The 18,751-nt window shown below is 32.9% G+C and overlaps 1 long non-coding RNA gene across 1 annotated transcript; it reads right to left on the reverse strand.

The window, feature by feature from the left end:
* Window positions 1–5,330: 5,330 nt before the first annotated feature.
* On the reverse strand, window positions 5,331–9,785 carry LOC141711515 (uncharacterized). Its single transcript, XR_012571378.1, has 3 exons — window positions 9,254–9,785; window positions 8,664–8,900; window positions 5,331–8,468 (listed from the first exon to the last, which is right to left on the reverse strand). It is a non-coding gene; the product is annotated as an uncharacterized LOC141711515 (long non-coding RNA).
* Between the last annotated feature and the right edge of the window lie 8,966 nt (window positions 9,786–18,751).

Consider the following 18,751-nt stretch of genomic DNA (forward strand, 5'->3'; position numbering starts at 1 on the left):
CTTCTTTCTGCTTTGTCCCTTGGGTAGGGACATTATCTTCTTCCGGTTTTCCGGTTCCGTTTCTGCCATGATAAGTGCTTGACCATAGCATCTCCCTGCCATTTCCCTATCTCCTTTCTATTCTCCAACGCCTCCCGGGGTGGGGAATTTGAGTTTTAAGTGAATAGTTGAGGGGATTGCCCTGAGCTTGGTGATAGTGGGCCTTCCAAGGATCATGTTGTATGAGGAGGTTGCGCTTATCACATAGAACTTCATCATATGAGAGACTTGCCGGGGTGCGGTTCCAAAGATGATGGGGAGATAAATGATGCCCCGGATTGGAATCATCGTGTTCCCAAATCCGTAAAAGGGATCTTCAAGACAGGGGTCCATTCGGAGGTGTCCGAGCTCCATCCTATTAAGTGTGTGCTCGAATACAATATTAGTAGAGGAACCATTGTCAACTAAAATTCTTTTTACCTCATTATTTACGACGTCAAGGGTCACCACTAGTGCCAAATTGTGGTCCGAATCGAGCCCTTCATAATCAAAGTAGGAGAAGTAGATCGGCTCGTTATCCAGACTCTGGATCATCATCACATCATTCTCCGGGTTCGGGCTCTGGGGTGGAGAGGCTGTGCCTTCGAAAATAACATTCACCACATTTTTGCCTCTTCCCGGGGATCTGTCTTTGTCATTTGACCCCCTTTGAAGATACTGGTTCATGTTTCCTTTCTTGATCTGGTCTTCTATGAACATCTTGAGGGAGAAACAGTTTTCAGTGGTATGGCCATGATCCCCGTGATAGCCACAATGCTTGTCCCGGGCCCTGTTTTCGGGAGACGCCAGCAAGGGTTTTGGCGGATAATAAAACGGCTTGCCCTTCACTTCGCGCAAAATGTCGGCCCGGGGCCTGTTGAGGGGTGTCCACTCCGGTTCCGGCTTGGGTTCCTTCTTGGCCTTGGGTTTCCTTTCATCCTTTCTTGATTCGGGGTATGCTTCCCGGGGTGGGGTTCCTCGGGACTGCTGAATGTAGTTGGCTTACCTGTCGAGCTTGTATCTTTTATCTCTTCGGGACGATGAGCGTCGCTCCGAAGACTCATCATCATCATGTATTCTTCTATTCATCTTCATTGATTTGAGGAAATTATTTTCCTTTATGAACTTTGATGCCAATGCGTATGCTGATGCTAGGCTCTGGGGCTCCCTGTGAATCAAGTCTTTAACATAGCCTTCACAAGATATCGGGTGCAAGTTTCTTTGAAAGATGTTTACTGCCTCCTTTTCTTCTAAGTTGGAGAGTTGGTTGACTACTTCCTGGAATCTTTTGATGAATTCCGGGAGGGGTTCCTTGCTTCTTTGCTGGATTGTTTCTAGATGACACATCTGCAGCTCGTTCATCCGGTTGACCCTGAATCTTTTCAAAAATATCTCGCGGAAGTCTTTCCAGGAGTCCACACTCCGGGATGGGATGCGGCTGAACCATTTCTGAGCGCCCCCCTTCAACGTTGATGCGAAGAATCGGCATCTAGTCAGGTCACTGTAATCATAAATATTAGATATTTGCTCGAAATAGTTCAGATGCTCCTCGAGGTCGGGCAGTCCGTCAAAAGAGTCAAAATTGTAGTGCTTCAGCCCTGATTCCCTGGGGGTGGATTCCAGCTTCTTTGTGAACGGGGTTGCTGCCGCTCCTACTTCCATGTCGCCTTCCACTTTTCTTTTAAGGTCCCGAAGGACACGGACCATTTGTTCTTGCTTGGATTCCTTCTCTGGCTCCGATTCTGAAGAAACATGAATCCGGTGTGCCTTTCTCTTTAGCTTGGCCTCTTCTTCCCGGACTCTCCTTTCTATAGATTCCTGGGCTTTAGCCTCTTCTTCTTTCCGGATTCTCTCACGGAGGGCAGCTCTTTTTATTTCATCTCTGGCATCCTCTGGAGGCTTCTTTAAATTCTTAGCTATCCGGTCGAAGACGGATCCCCGAGACTCTCCGGACCGTTCGCCGGACCGTTCTCGCTGATCCCCTGGGCGGGTCTCAGGTTCGGCATCCTACTTTTCCTTCCACAAGTCCATTGATGTCTGTATTTGTTCCGGGGTCATGCTTCCCCATGGGTTGGTGGGGGCCCCTGTGTGCTTGTGGGAAGTTCTTTCAATAACTATTCTCTGGTCTCCGGGTTGGAGATTTTGAGAGGGAGTCTAGGTTATGGGGAGCCCTTCGTCCAGATCTTCCATGTCTCCATCCCTGGGTTGGGGAGGAGGCGGAAGGAAAGAGGCAGAAACTGCTGCTTTGCTCTTTCTCGTAGTCATGGTTATTTAATGGTGCTACAAATTCAAAGTGATAAAATTCGTAAAAATAGATCTAAGAGATTGGTAGTGGCGTTCTTACTGGGAGATGGTGTTTCAAGCTTCTGGGGGTGGAGGAGCTGCGGATATGAACACCACAAGGTCGAAGGTTCGCCCCTCCTTCTAGCGCCAATGATAATCCCAAATCACCCCGGGGCCTTCTCCTGGCCGGACCCGGACTCAAACTCCTTTTGGACGGCGACGGCGGCGGCGTGCGGTGTAGCTGTAGGGTGGGAACCTACAAAACAGAACCGGAGGGGGGTGGCGTCCCCGCGGCACCTCCGGCGTGAGAATGAGAAAGGGTTTTTAAGGAGAAGAAGGGCAAAGTGGGGATTATGCGAATATATTTATGGGTGTACGTGTGTGCATGTAAGTATATGAGAGAGAGAGAGTATGTAAGATTATAACCTATAACCTTCCTTATGTTCTACCTTTTATAGGCCTCCTACTAGGGTTTAGGGGTTTATCTCTTTTAATCTGAACCGTAGGTTGACCTTTTCGACTGTAGGGCATCTGGACGCTGGGATGCGTCAAAGTACTGTCAGATCCGGACCGTAGGAGCATTCTGGATCCCGGGTACCTGGACGGTGGTGATGTTGCCACGTGTCCTAGTCTCCTTAAGGTCAAAGCTGAATGCGTCAGAGTACTATCTGATCCGGACCGTAGGAACATTCTGGATCCCGGGTACCTGGACGGTGGTGATGTTGTCACGTGTCCTGGGCTCCTCAAGGTCAATGCTGGGTACTCCCTGGGCTCTTTTAACTGGGCCATGGGCCTTTGTTATTGGGACAGAATTATTATAGGCTATCAGGTAACATGTACAGAGACAAAAAAAGAAGACAAAATCACGATATCGAGCACAAACATATATACATCAAATAACATAAAATCAAAAAAATATAATAAATTCAAGAATGGAGATTAAAAAAAAAGAGCTTACACAAATAAGCAACCCTAGGGTTCTCCTTTTCGACTTGATTAGCATAATTATCATCTAAAATATTGTGTTTGGTATCAAATATATACCTCCTTGCAATAGAGAGAATTGCACCCACATCAAATCTTTCTACTGGAACAACCTTTATAGTGCGAAGTTCTTCATTAGTTTGACGAACGACCTGATGAAGATTAATAAAATAAGCATATGTAAAAACATATATTGCATTCACATTCTCATTAGTTTCACAGTGGTTTATATCAACACTGTACTTTATAGTTAGATACTTGTTATAACAAGGAGTACTCAGAGGTGAAATTGCAACTCTATTAGTGCTTCCTACTACTGCTTGCACAATATTCTTGTGTTTCTTTTTAACTAAAGTAGAATAATTTCATGTAAAGCACTTTAGCACTTGATTTAGAAAAGAACAGAAGAGCATGACATATGTGAAATATTACCAGATATTTAACCTGATTAATTGATCGATGTGACAAGTAAATAAAGAGTAGCTGAAATAATAAAAATAAACTAACAATAGTGATGCTAACTAAATCACATCAAGCAGTTTTACGTAGATAATTAATTCCATATATACCTCTAATATAATCCTCAAACTTATCATATTAGTCGATTCAACTAGTAAACAACTAATACCTTTTGTGAGTCCACTAAATATAATAGCGTAATACCGATAACTATTGCACATTGCGACTTCACAATCTAATGCCTGGTTAAAACAAAAATGAATGTGAAATATCAATATCAAAACTAGACACTCGCATAAAAACATAACAAAACTTCCCAAAATTATACGATCAACAACAATACCTCGCAGAGAATGGAGAGCATTTTCCGAGGACTAAGTGGCAATAAACTTGTCGATAATACTCTCACAAACATCTATACACCTCTTTGAGCCACTCGAAAACCTAGCAACAGCTTTCGGCAACTCAAACGAAAGTGCATCCATAACATCCAACATAAAAACTAACAGTTCAACAATCTAATTAACAACTCAATCATAAATTTGTGAAAATCGCAGTAGATTCATGTCCAGCAAACTAATCTGTGCCTAAATAATCACATATTATCGAAAATCAAAATCGCGATATATAGACTACAGTGAATTCACAGAGTAAAAACCTGATCGATTGAAGTAGACGAGATGTATGTATATATTTAAGAAAGTACTTGTAAAGTAGTGTTCTCAATTTGTGCATTTCTGGATCTTCATCAACTGAATCAGATAAAGTGTTGAGAAATTTGACTAATTTGGATGTGGAGATTTGTTAGGGCGAAAACACGCGCTAATATTCACGCAAGTATACGCGTTCGCAAGTAATATAGAATACTTTCTAGGTCGTTTCCACAGAGACTCAGACTAAATTATTGTCTAATTAAACTCACTCACCAATGTATGATTACTTCTCAATGTTAAGACACTAACACTTAAAATTGTTGATTAAATATTAACTACAATTAACTACTTAATTAATCACTTAACTAACACTTCAAATTATCAATAATAAAACACTCATGAGATCACAACTTCATTATTACTTCCTTCAATAGCCATTGTTATTACCTTTAGCATGTGACAGTGATGATATTAATCGAATAACACGAAACTGATAAAAGCCAACTTTCATTGTACTAATACCATTCTACCAAGCATCCACAATTAAGATAGAAGTTGAATAGTCATCAATTATTTTGAGTTCCTATATGTCTACAGAAATTGACAACACAATGATTTAAGCACAAGTTATTCCTTTTGATTACATAGGGCAAATAAAACTGTTAAAGTTACCCACTAATCATGCACAACGTACATGAACCTATGCTAGCATGGCAAGTTCTAAATCTCAAGATCCACCGTCGCTTCACAAGAGATTAACACCCTATCTTATATGTTCGCGACGCACATAAGACGACTACGCACAACCAATACTAGATATCATACAATCATCACACACTAAAGTATTAAACAATTAACTAAAGAATTCCATAATAAATCCGTTACAACCCCATGATCACGATTAGCCCATAATAGCACTTATCGTCATCATGGGTTCATATGAAATCATGATAAACAACACAAGAAAATAATAACTAAACTAATTATATTAAAACAGAGTACGTCACAAGAGTAAATAAGTTCAAAGCAAGAAAACTAGCATCCAACGTTACAACGAAATAAGAATCACAAGAAGATATGCTTCCTCTTCGTTGCGGTGTGCTAAATCGGTCTTCTTCCTTATCTCCTTCGCTCCTTGCATAAAAACACGATCTTTTTTAATCCACACTTGTGAAAACGTCTCAAATCTACTTATATAATAGTCCCATAAAACTCAGATTACATAGAAGTGGAAACCAAACAGAAGTAGAAGTCCTGAAATAATATATTTTTTCCCCGACCCTGCGCGGCCGCTCAGCATAGCTGAGCGGGCGCTCAGCTTGCTGCGCGGCCGCTCAGCAATGCTGAGCGGGCGCTCAGACCTCTACTGGAAAAAATCTGATTTTGCTCCGTTTCTTCGCCGTAATCTGCCCGTTTCTTTCCTCTCGCAATGGTGAACACATGCCAAGGCTTATTCTTGATGATTCCTCCCCCGAAATGCAACTAATACCCTGAAATGCATAAATACTAGAAAAATGCATCAAATACACAAAATACTTGATTTCAGGACACCAATTTAAGCCATTTTAAGACGTTCTAAGTGGTATGAAATGCCACTTATCAAGATTGTCGATTGGCTCGAGTTTCGAGGCTCAATTGACTCCTGGAATTGAAAATAAATTATACAGAGTTATGAGTGGGAGTGTGTGTGTGATTGAAGGTGAAGAAGATACTTACCGTGGCTGAAGAAGAGAAGGAAGTTAGAATTTGACGGAGGCGAATCGCCGGCGGAGTGTTGAGATTTTCCAGTGTAATTGACATGGTTGAAGATTCAGGGTTTAAACCCAATCTCTACAAACATAAACCCTAATCTCCAAGCTCTAAGCTCCAGGTTCTGACCCCGACTAAGGACCCTAATTAATAAACCCTAATCTCCAAGCTCTGACCACATGAGAACCCTAATTTTGAACCCATCGAGAGATGTTGAAGATGAGTGCCAAGATTATTGTTTGAGTGTGATCAACGATGTTTAGTAATTTTAAGTGAGTGCATTTTATTTTATGTTGGGAAAAAAAAGCGGGTCAAATTTTATATTCCGGGCCGCCCAAATTTTGGTTAAAATTTGGCCAACGACTAAAATTCCGCCAAAATATTTAGTTATATGCTAACACTAATTATAGTATCAATGCTAACACTAATTTTTATGTTACAAAAATAATTTTATCATTTCTATGGTAACATCTAGTATTCTCTACTGTAACACAAATAAAAATGTTACCTTAGATCAAATTTTAGTGAGTTTAGGTAACATTTTTGCTTGTAACACCAAAAAAAGTGTTGCTACAGGACATATATAGTGTAGTGACAATATGTATATATTGAGCCTAATTAACCAAAAGGAAGTCAAGAATGCACTCTTCCATATGCACCCAGACAAGTCACCCGGCCCAGATGACATGAGTGTGGGGTTTTACTTGAGATACTGGTCTATAGTTTGATACGATATTATGAGGTTAGTAAATAATTTATTTATAACGGGAGAGTTTGATAGTGAAGTCACGAACACAAATATAATGCCGGTATCAAAGAAACAAAGTCCGAAAATAATTATAGACCTATGACCGATATCACTGTGCAGTTTGGTATATAAGGTGGCATCCAAGGTTGTTGAAAATAGACTAAAAGAAGTACTCACTCCGTCCCTTTCAATTGTTTATATTTTTCAGACAGTGTCCCACACGCATTTTAAGGTGCATATAAAGTATAGTTCTGTAATTTTTTTTACAATTTTGTTTCTCTGAATAAAAATTAAAACATTCAACTTTTATTCAGAAAAAGAAAATTGTAAAATAAGTTGCATAATTATACTTTTTATACACCTTAAAATACGCCGGACACTTCCTCAGAAATGTAAACAATTGGAAGGGACTGAGGGAGTAATTGGTTTGATCATCTCTAAGACATATAGTGCATTTATCCCTGAGGGATTGATATCGAATAATATTATGATTGCACACGAAATCATGCATTATATGAAAAGGAGAACTACAGGATAAAAGATGGCTTTGAAGCTCAATATGAGCAAGCCATACGACCGCATGGAATGGAATTATCTACGGGCAGTGTTAAAAAATGGATTTTAATGATAAAGTGACTAATCTGTTTATGCAATGTATTATCTCAGCACGCTATAAAATATGTCATTCTTGACAAGAGTTTAGGGATATCATTCTTGGTAGAGGGATTCAGTAGGGAGAACCCCTCTCATCATATATTTTCTTTGTTTGTACTGAAGACTTCTTTGTAGTTATGAAGAGGTATGAAAATTCTGGTAAAATTTGAGGTATCAAGGTAGCAATAGCAGTACATATGATCTAACACATGTTGTTTGCATATGACTCTTACATTTTTTGTAAAGCATTCACTGAAGATGTCAACCGAGTTGTAGAGATGCTGACGACATCCGGCCAAAAAATCAACGTGAAGAAGTCTAGTGCATATTTTAGTAGAAATGTGGATTAAGCTTGCAAACAACAAGTCTGTGAAATCCTAAACTTCCAGGAAACTGATGAGAATAGACAATATACATGTCTACCAAATTACAATTTTATGGAAACAAATCAGTGATGCTGAAGGAGAAAGTCCGTGAAACAGCGCAGAGTCGGAATGTGAAAATACAGAATAAAGGAGGTAAGGAAATCATGTTGAAAATAGTGACCCAGACAATCTTAAATTACGCAATGTCTATTTTTCTGATACATGTTCAAATGTGCAAAGAAGTGGAATAAATTGTGTAAATTTTGGTGCGATCCTCAGCAAAAGATAAAAGTATACAATGAATGTCATGGGAAAGAATGTGCAATACTAAATCAGCCGGTGGACTTGGTTTCAGACATCTACATGACTTTAATATCGCATTACTAGGAAAACAGGGATGGAGATTATTAACACACCTAGATAGTCTCGTTGCCGAAGTATGCAAGGCTAGATATTATCCTCAGGGTAACTTTTTAATGCCTTCTATGGTTGGCAGTCCTGGTTTTGCATGGAGAAGTGTAATGGAAGCCTAGAATATCATCAAGAGAGGAGTACCTTGTAGAGTGAGATCAGGGGAGACGATAAATGTTCTAAAATACCCGTGGTTTCCAGACATACAAAATTTATTTGTAATCATAAGCAATGTGGCACTAGAGGGTGCAACAGTCGATTCACTATTTAACATGGGTAATAATAGTTGGGACATGGATTTGATTCGAGATATGTTTAAAGAGAGAGAGAGATGCTAACCTGATTCTGGAAATTCCTGCAGCTTGTAGTGGCCAGGATGTTTGGTACTGGAGTAAGGAATGACTTGGACATTATTCTGTTAAGTCTACTTATGTTTTATTGCAAGAATTGAAGGGGACAACAAATAATATGTTTGATAGTCGAGGTTGGAAGAAGCTATGGACACTGAGAGTGTCTGCCATAGTTAAACATATAATATGACGAGCTGCCACTGGGTGTTTACCAACAAAGTCTCAGCTGCAAATGAAACATGTCAATATAAATGTGTTATGCCCAATGTGAATTTGGAACCTAAAACTATCACTCATACTTTACTAGATTGCTCATTTGCCAAAGAATGTTGGAATACTCTGGGGAGAGCTATGGATATCAACTCCCAAGACTCTTTCCTCAGATGGCTATCAAACAATTTTGACATATGGGATGTTTAAATGCGACATGAGGCGACTATGTTGTGTTAGTCTTTGTGGAAATGTAGAAACAAAATGATATGGAATCAAAGGAGTATAAAAGTGAATGAAGTTGTGGCATCAACAAAAGTGGTTTTTAATCAATGACAGCAAGCTCAAGACAAAATATTTGATAATTACCTTGGCCACGACCAAGGAAGATGGAGATGAGCAGGACTCTACCAAATGATAATGAGATTAAGATTAATTCTAACACTGTAATCTTTGAAGCTTCCAACTCATATAAGTATTCATTCGTAGCAAGAGACCATTGAGGAGAGTTGATTGAGGCGAAATCTCAATGTATCATGGGTAACGTGACTCTAGAGTATGCAGAAGTTGTAGGCGTAAGGGAAGCTTTGAATTGGATTAAGGAACATCAATGCAAAGACGTACTTTTGCAGATGGCCATAAGAAGCATAAAAATCTTGCAGTCTTGTTTTGTTCGGGTTATAAAAGAATGCAAGAACTTGCTATTTGAACTAAGAGATAGAAATGTGTTTGTTAAGTTTATTAAACGGTTTGCGAACCAAGTAGCACACTTCCTAGGTAGAGCTACTTGTTCAGTAGCTAATCGTAGTTGGCAACTTGACGGGACTGCGACAACAACCCGGAATTCATTGATGTATTGATGAACAATTTGAATTATTAATAAAATTCTCATTTTCCTCGATTAAAAATGATACCCCAAACATACCCATATATAAGACTGGGTTGTCTTTATTTTATGTTTTTCCCTTGTATACCTATTAGTGTGTAAATATAAATTTATTGGATAGAAGAAAAAAGTTTTTTCAAAAACTTTGATACTATACTTTGTAATATAGTTAAATATTGTTAGACTTTATCTTCTGATCATACTGTAATAATTAGTTGAGATCAATCTCTCAAATAACAACACCTTATTTTGTTGATAGTAATGTGAATGAATAATACCCCAGCATAACACATAATACACGTTTATCAAGTCAGATGTCAGGATTCGATAAAAAAATTCAATTATAAATTAAGCGAATATTTAATAGGCCGATCCATATTCGCTAAAATAAAAAAATAAACTCAATTCTAGGATTCTTATTTCGAATTGGGGGTTTGATTTTCGGGCATTTTTCATGAAATTTGATATTACAAATAACTTTTGCTTGTTATTTGCAAATTGGGCTGAGCATTCGTTCGGTTCGGTCCAAAATCGGACCAAAATTGTATTATGGAACGGACCAAACCAAACCGAAATAATTCGGTCCGGTTCTGGACCGAACGACCCAATTTTTTTTTTTTTTAAAAATTCAAACCAAAAAATATGAAATCTAAAATATAATTAAAGTAAGGTGATATGTAGAGTTCTAAGAGTGTATAAATATAATTATAAATAAAAAATAATGATTATAATTTTTAAGATATATATATACAATATATAATATAAAATTATAAAAATTTATAATTTGATCTTTCGGTCCGGACCAATTTTTTTTTAAAAGAATCGGACCGAACCGAGTTTTATTTCGGTCTATTCCGTCCGGACCGAATAGAACAAATTTCTAAAAAATCAAGACCGAACCTAACCGAATTAGTACGGTTCGGTTTAGTTTTTTGGTAATGGAGCAGTTTTACTCAGCCGTATTTGCAATCGATTCAAGTATTTATTTGTTGGTTTGGACTGGGAAATCTAAGGATCCGGCGATTTATTCTTGGATACCAGAAATTTCGATTTTACCCTTGATATAAAAGTTAAAAAGGGTCCAAGGGGTTCAAAATAAAGCGAAATTTAAAGTTAAAGGTGCAACTTGCAAGGAAACATAATATAGACCCGAACTGAAAAAATGCCGAAAGAAATGGGTTACAAGGTGCCAATTCCCATATTTTCTTCTATTTTAATTAGTAATTTACTGAAATGCCCCCGATAACGGTTATGTTGGATGAAAAGTCGTCAATTGGGTGCAAATAGAAGCGAAATTAATTTTATGAGGTGTAAATTGACAGAGAAAATAATGTAGACCCAAATCGCAAAAATGAAAGTAAAAGTGGGTTACAAAATACCAATTACTCAAAAGTAAACTAAAAATAACACATATGTTCAATGCAGAGTCGAGTAAAATTTTTGACTTGTGGTTAAATAAACCCTGGGTAATGAGCTATTTTATTACTCAATCATAATTAATTTACAACTACCTTACTTAAATTTAAAGGATTAGTAATACATAACTAAAGTCGTCAATACCTATAATCGTAATATTCAACAAAGTTGAATTTACACTACCGTTAATATAATTTTTTTTTTATGAAAAACGTTATTTTTTAATTCAACGTTTATGTTGATTTTATGTCATTGATAATGTCTTAATTCATTAACTAAAGTTAACCTGGCCATGTCTTTAGTTTTTAATCTTATCTATTATACAAAGTTAATTTTATAAGATGTCAGATAATTTTCAATGATATAATTCATAAATTAAAATTGACATTATCCACCAAGTTTTTAGCACATTGAAAAAACTTAGATTTAATTGTTCATTCTCATTTTCACAACATAAAAGACTTTAGTTATTCTCTTTTAGTGTATCAATAAATCTGAATATACAATTATAATTGAATCTTTTAAAATTAGTAAAGATAAAATCACATGTGCGTGTGTATGTATGTAAATTATTATTTGTTATATTTTTGAGTAAATTATGGTGGTCTCGTTTATTTATATGCTAGATATCTTAGTTATGTATATGACTAATCGTTAGCCAATAAATTACTCAAATAACATGCATTTTTATTATTCAAAAATTATAATTATTTAAAAATAAATTACAGTTATTTATTTATTTATTGTAATTGTAGTAGCACTGACTGTCAATCAATATCTATTTTTACTCAACATAGTATCAATCATGGATGCGACATAAAATAAATTTGTACTAATATCGTCATTCAAAATATTTTCAAGTTTTTTTTTATGATTCTAATATTTATTTTTATAATAATTTGATAACATTCTATATTATTTTCTTAAAATTAAATATTTTTCAATTGGATAAATTTTTATATATATTAGTTGAACTTGTTAATCCATTCAAATTATCAACTAATAATAACTTTTTTTTTCAGAATAACATAAATTAAATCAAATGGTACCTTATAGTTTTAACCTTTTTTCAAATAATTTAAAATAGTTGTACAATATTTTTCAGCATTTAATATTTTTTTCGTAAAACTATAATTGTTCATCTTAATTATATTTTTTTCAAAAGATTGAATTCTGTAATTTTTCAAGTTTCTTATATGTATGTGTGTATGTGTCTTTGTGAGTTAAGTTCTATTGATTCCTTATTTTTTGTTGAGTGCGGGAATTCACTTATGTTCTGCAAGTAAAATAGTATAAATTTTTTTATAAAACATATTACAATGTAAATCATTTTCTACAAAATCACTATTTTAATGAAAATCTTGCAAATCTTATATATTTGACAAGTTGAACATTGCAAAATATATAATTTTATAGAACATGATTAGTTTGTAGAACATACATGTACATGTTCAATTTGTTGAACATTAATGATATAATACCTTAACACACGTTTATATCATGTAGTTTATTATTTAGTATTTAAATTATTAAAGACATAAAACCTAAACTATTAGAATGGACTATAATATAAAATTAGGATTTTGGACTCCAGAACTTCAAAAAAAAATAGGGACCCCATGTATATGATTACTTATAATATATCAAACTGAACAATTTAAAATTTAAGATTTGTTTTACAAATATTTGAATATAAATATATTTTTAATTAAATAATGTAATAAATAAACTATATTTTTATGAAGAAGTATCAAATGTTTTATCATTTTTTAAATAACATATTAATGAAAATTCTAAACTTTACTTTATAGTTGTAGGTTAATTTTTTCTAAAAATAATGAAAAAGGTAGGACTTTGGATTTACCTCTTTAAAAATTCACCATCATTTAATAATATTATAAACCTGAATTTTTTTAAAAAGTGAAACATTAATAAATAAATTGATTTAGCATATCTCGACACAACTACGGAGGATAGCAACCAATCACAAAATAATACTCCGCCAGAGTCTTAATAGGCAATACAATCCATGTTGTAAAAACCAGAGTTCGGGGAATATGGGTAGAGATCGATTTAAGATTTATAGAAAATCGTGGATTAATTGAAAAGATTAATTGGAGTAAAAATTGGATATATTATAATATTAATTGATAGTATTATGATAATATTAATTATTTAATAACAAATATATATTTATTATCTCATAATTTATATATTTTATTCATTTGTAAATAAATATAATATTTAAATTTTAATAAATAGTTATATATAATCCGATAAATAAAAACTTGTAGAGATTAGTCGGATATCAAAAATTAAATCAATCAAATAATTAAAAAAAAATTAATCAAAAATTAATTAAATTGTGAATTTTTAGAACATCAAATACAACCGGCCAACTCGTAACTGATTCTACTTGAGCATTTTCTAAAGTTGTAAGCCTATCCTAAGAAAAGAAAAATATCTTCAACAGTTGGCACCGCCAATTATTTAGTCACAAGGCCAATGATGGTAACTGATACAATGACACCATGTGTAGTTTCTTATTTGTACAAATAAGGTTCATATCAGGGGTAAAGACAACCGCTCAACCGCATCCGACCGCTCAACCGCATTCAACCGGTCAACAGCTCGCAATCGAATCGTATTTTGCAGATAATCGCGAAACGCGGGTTTGTTGTGAATTTAAATTTTAAAAACCGTTCATTTGCGGTTTAGATGCGGTTTTAAATTTTTGAAAATCGCAAAATCGCAACCGCAACTCGCAACATATATTTATAATAAAATATATTTCCAAAAATATAGTTGATATTATATAAATTAATAAGTATACACATTTATTAACTAACCTTAGGTTAATGTTAAGACTTTGTTAATAAGATTCACAGTCATTACTCCCTCTGTCCCATTAAATTCTATACGTTACTTTTCGGCACACTTTTCAATTCTCATTTAAAACTTAACTTCACAATATATTTTTTAATTTTTTTTTTCGAATAAAAGTTTCATGTTTAAACATTTATTTAAAAAAAATTGAAAAAACATTATCAAACTATACTTTATAAAAACCTCGAAATACGTGCAAATAGTAAACATATCGAATCGAACGGGACGGAGGGAGTATAAGATATATAACCAAACAAATGGAAAATATAATCGACGTGTAATTTTTTTTTATCCTTTTCTTTTTTTTCTTTTCTCCCACCTCCATATTTTTGAATATTTTTAATATTCTTGCTCTACACGGAGCATTAGTTTTTATTTTATTTTTGAATGTAAATTTATCACTTAACTTAAATTTTAATTTATTAATATTCCGATTTTTTTTTATAAATTATTAATTATTTTAAAATAAGTGGTTGAACCGCAAACCGATTCGCAATAACCGCAAATTTGCAACCGCAATTGACGCAGTTAACCGCAACCGTAAATACGGTTATGGATGACAATTTTCTAAAACCGCTCTTCGCGGTTTGATTCAACTTTTACCCCAAAATCAATTCGATCCAAACCGCCTGCACCACTGGTTCGTATACTCGAAAATGGTCAAACCACTACGAGGAAACATATAGTACGCTAATTCAATATTTTATATTTTAACGAAACACTTGTTTCTTCCATAACATGCACATTTCGAATGCGACAGTCCTCGCCTCTAAATATTTATCAAAACTATAAATAAATTAAAAAGAGAGACTAAAATGTAGCTTTACTTTAAAATAATTTTACAAAATATATCTTAGTATATATTTTGAATTTTATTGATTGATTTTGCTTCATGTGATAAAGGAAGTGTGAATAATTTAAGGAGTACTCTCCCGTTCCATTAAATTCTTTATATTATTTTTGGCACATTTTTTAAATACTCGTTTAAACTATAATTTAATAATATATTTTTTAAATTTTTTTTCCTGAATAAAAATTTTATGTTTAAATTTTTATTCAAAAAAAAATTTAAAAAATATTACAATACTATATTTTATAAAAATCTTAAAATACTGTAAATAGTAAGGAACGGAGGGAACAGTAAGTAAGTAATTTATCTGTCATACGTGTATTTGTACTTCCCACTAATTTATTATATCTATATTTTTGTCAACAAAATAACTGTATATCATCTATCATTCACTAGATATTTCAAGTACTCACATAAATAGATGTCAAATAAATGACCTCTAATTATAAACGGTATTATAGTTTGACAAATCATATATTCTATCCCTTTAAAAAAAGGCTAAAAAATTGTCACTGAAGATATTTAAAGTTTCTATTCCCCATAGTTTTGTTCAATTATAATTATTTTGTAATATCATATAATTATATTAATAAATTAAATTAAAAATGGACAAACTATTCAAAAATAGGTTAAAGAAATTAATAATCTAGATCTTATAGAAAATATATAAAGGATTTGGACCTGCAAAATAAAAAAAAATGTAAGATTTATTAGAGATAAAATAGAAAGGATTCCCGATTGCGGCCACAATAAACTACTTCTCGATGCTTTTTTCTTATTATTATGTAGTATCCCTCCGTATCAAACTATTGTTCCCATTTTGATTTTTTGTAATATTTATGATAAACGATTGATTACTAATTTACGTCTAATCTATAATATCAAATATAATTATGAATGATTTTGTTGGATTCTTATAATAAAGTTTTTATATTTAATACTAATAGAAAATTAAAAAATATTAACAATTAAAAGTGTGTATTTGCAAACAGATCACAAATATGAAACATTGTTAGGGACAGAGGGAGTAGCATATATGAACATGCAATCACATCTTTCATCCTTATAACTGTCCAATTAAAATATAATCAACATAATAGTCATAAATGTCCTAACTCATACATTTATTTTTACACAATTAAATCATATATATTTATAACTCCCATATTATGAATATATTTTATTCTTTTATTATATTTGACAAATTAAGTCATATATAACATCTCCCATTTTTGACATGATCTACAATTATTTGTTCTATTCAGTTAAAATATACTCACTCATTTCCGTAACATTATTCAAACATGTACCTGCTCAGTCATGAATTTATTTTGGATTTATCCCATAAGACTTTGACATGGTAGACATATAATGAATAAACATCAAATAAGATGTTCGCTAAAACTGCCAGAATGGTTGTCTTAACCACCCAATCCTTCTTAGCCGATAAAGCATAAGCCTTAACAACTTCATTCTTTAATTGATCTATACCAGGAGGATCATACCGCCCTACCGGTTATAGACCCTTTACCTTTAGCTATAGATTCATCTTTTTGTGTCAGTGAGAAAACGAATCTCCGCCACTGAATTTATTAGATATACCCAATCTATCAGTAAGCTGTAAGAAACGGTACGTGATTTAATCAAAAGTTAAAGAAGTACCTCCAATATCATCAGTCATATCCTTAAGAGTCTCATTTTCTTTATCCATGTTGCTAATTTAATAATATAACACAATATAAACTTTTCAAGATTGTTGGAAATATTATAATATACACGCAACATAAGACAATTATATAATTAGGAATTAACAAGAATATGCAAGCAATTAATTAAAAAAAATAAACACGAAGGCAAAATAAGATATAATCACATACCAAATTAACAAAGAAAATATCACTTAACTCAGACATAAACTTTATCAAATTCGGATAGAAAATGAAATAGATGAGTCACCTAGCGAACTGTAACTCAATCCACCCAGAAAACCTATTCAAAAATATGTATATTTGTGGAGAGAAAATGAGAAAATAAAGAGACGTAACAGTTACGGTTTTCATGATTATATATGTTTAGTATATATCTCAAAAGTTAACCTTATTATATAACAAAAGACAAAATGTAACACAAAATATCTCATTAATTAAGATAGATATTTTAATTTAAATTACATTTAATAGAATGTTTATGAGAATAAGAATTGTAACAACCATCACAATTTAAACCCTCATCAGAGCTGGTGTGTATCCGGCGAGACGGCGGCACAAGTGTGTGCGCGCGCGAAGCTCGTACTAAAATGATTCTGGAAATTCCAGATATCATATACAAAATTGTGAGTAAACAAATTTCATATTTTAAAAAGTATAATTCAATTTATATTTAAAAATTATATAATATGAAAAAATATACGTGTATCGTCTTGATTGTAAGCCAGTACATAATATTTCCCAATGAATTATATTTTCAACAGTAAACAGCTACATTAATATGTACGCTAGGAGCCTTCTTTACACGATCACAATCTTTTCATACTATGTTTTCACAACAATATTTTTGTGATGGGTGTGAAAAATGAGGAGAAAGATAAGAATAAGACAAGAAAAAGCTGAACACCATGTCCCATATAACCTCAAGTATCACTTCATCAAGAGAAGTTTTTCTAGAAAAGTTAACTTGGATAGGAGCATATATTTGATGGTGATATATATATATAGAACACTTAAAATTACTATTTTTATAAAACATGGGGTGATATTAAAAAATTAGTTCACTAAGCCGTGTTTTGAGGCGGTCTTCTAAAATGTTTAGTTTTTTATTTTTGTATTTCTTATTTAATATTGGTAATTTTAAAATTATGAATAATAAACAAATATAATAGGTCAAGAAATTTAAAAAATTATTCTCTCGTTAAACATGTTTACTTCAAATGGGTAGCTCTCTCATTATTCACAAATCTAATATCATAACTTATGTATTTTATTAATCAATATTTAATGCAATATTTTTTCTATTAAATAATATATAAATTTAAGAAAATTGCAAAAATAGAATGAAACATATAAGAATCGTCACCTGACCGCCCTCGTCTTCTCCTTTACTAGAGTATAATATAATATAATGATATATTGATTTAAAAAAGTATCACGAAAACATATTTATAGATACATTTTTTGTAATTCATTAGGTAAAAATTAAAAGACTTTTTTTTTCATTGGAAAAAGAGAAAAATTTAAGAAAAATATAATATAGTAATTTGATTTTAAGAGAAAGAAAAGAAATGATATTAAAAAGAAATTTAATAGAATATCATGATTGTAAGTTTTTTTATCAAGTTGATTTAAAGAGAAAGAAATTTTTCTGGGAGAATATTATAAAGGTAAGTTGATTTCAAAAATCTTAATGGAACATATTGTCGGAATCTTAGAAAAATATTACGAATGATGATAAATATTTAGAGCTACTTGTCATCGTAATATTTCATAGGCTAAAAATTAAAATAAAATTTTTAGGGAAATATAATAGAGTAAGTTGATTTAAGAAAAGTAAAATAAATGGTATTAAAAAAGGAATTTAGGAAAATATCAAGATGGTAAATTTATATAAAGAGAAAGTAGAATTTTTAGGAGAATATTACGATGCTATGTTTATTTCAAAAATCTTAATATAAGATGTTGTAGATCCTTTTAGTAAACGAATGATAATATATGTAGGAGAAATATAAGTTCTTGTAAATTTTTATTTATTTATAAATTAAGAAAATTTAATATAATCTAGTAAGGTGATTTTAGGATAAGGGGGAGAAATGATATTAAAAAGAAACTTAGGAGAA

The sequence above is a fragment of the Apium graveolens genome, chromosome 3 (genome assembly GCF_009905375.1).
Source record: "Apium graveolens cultivar Ventura chromosome 3, ASM990537v1, whole genome shotgun sequence".
NCBI lineage: Eukaryota > Viridiplantae > Streptophyta > Magnoliopsida > Apiales > Apiaceae > Apium > Apium graveolens.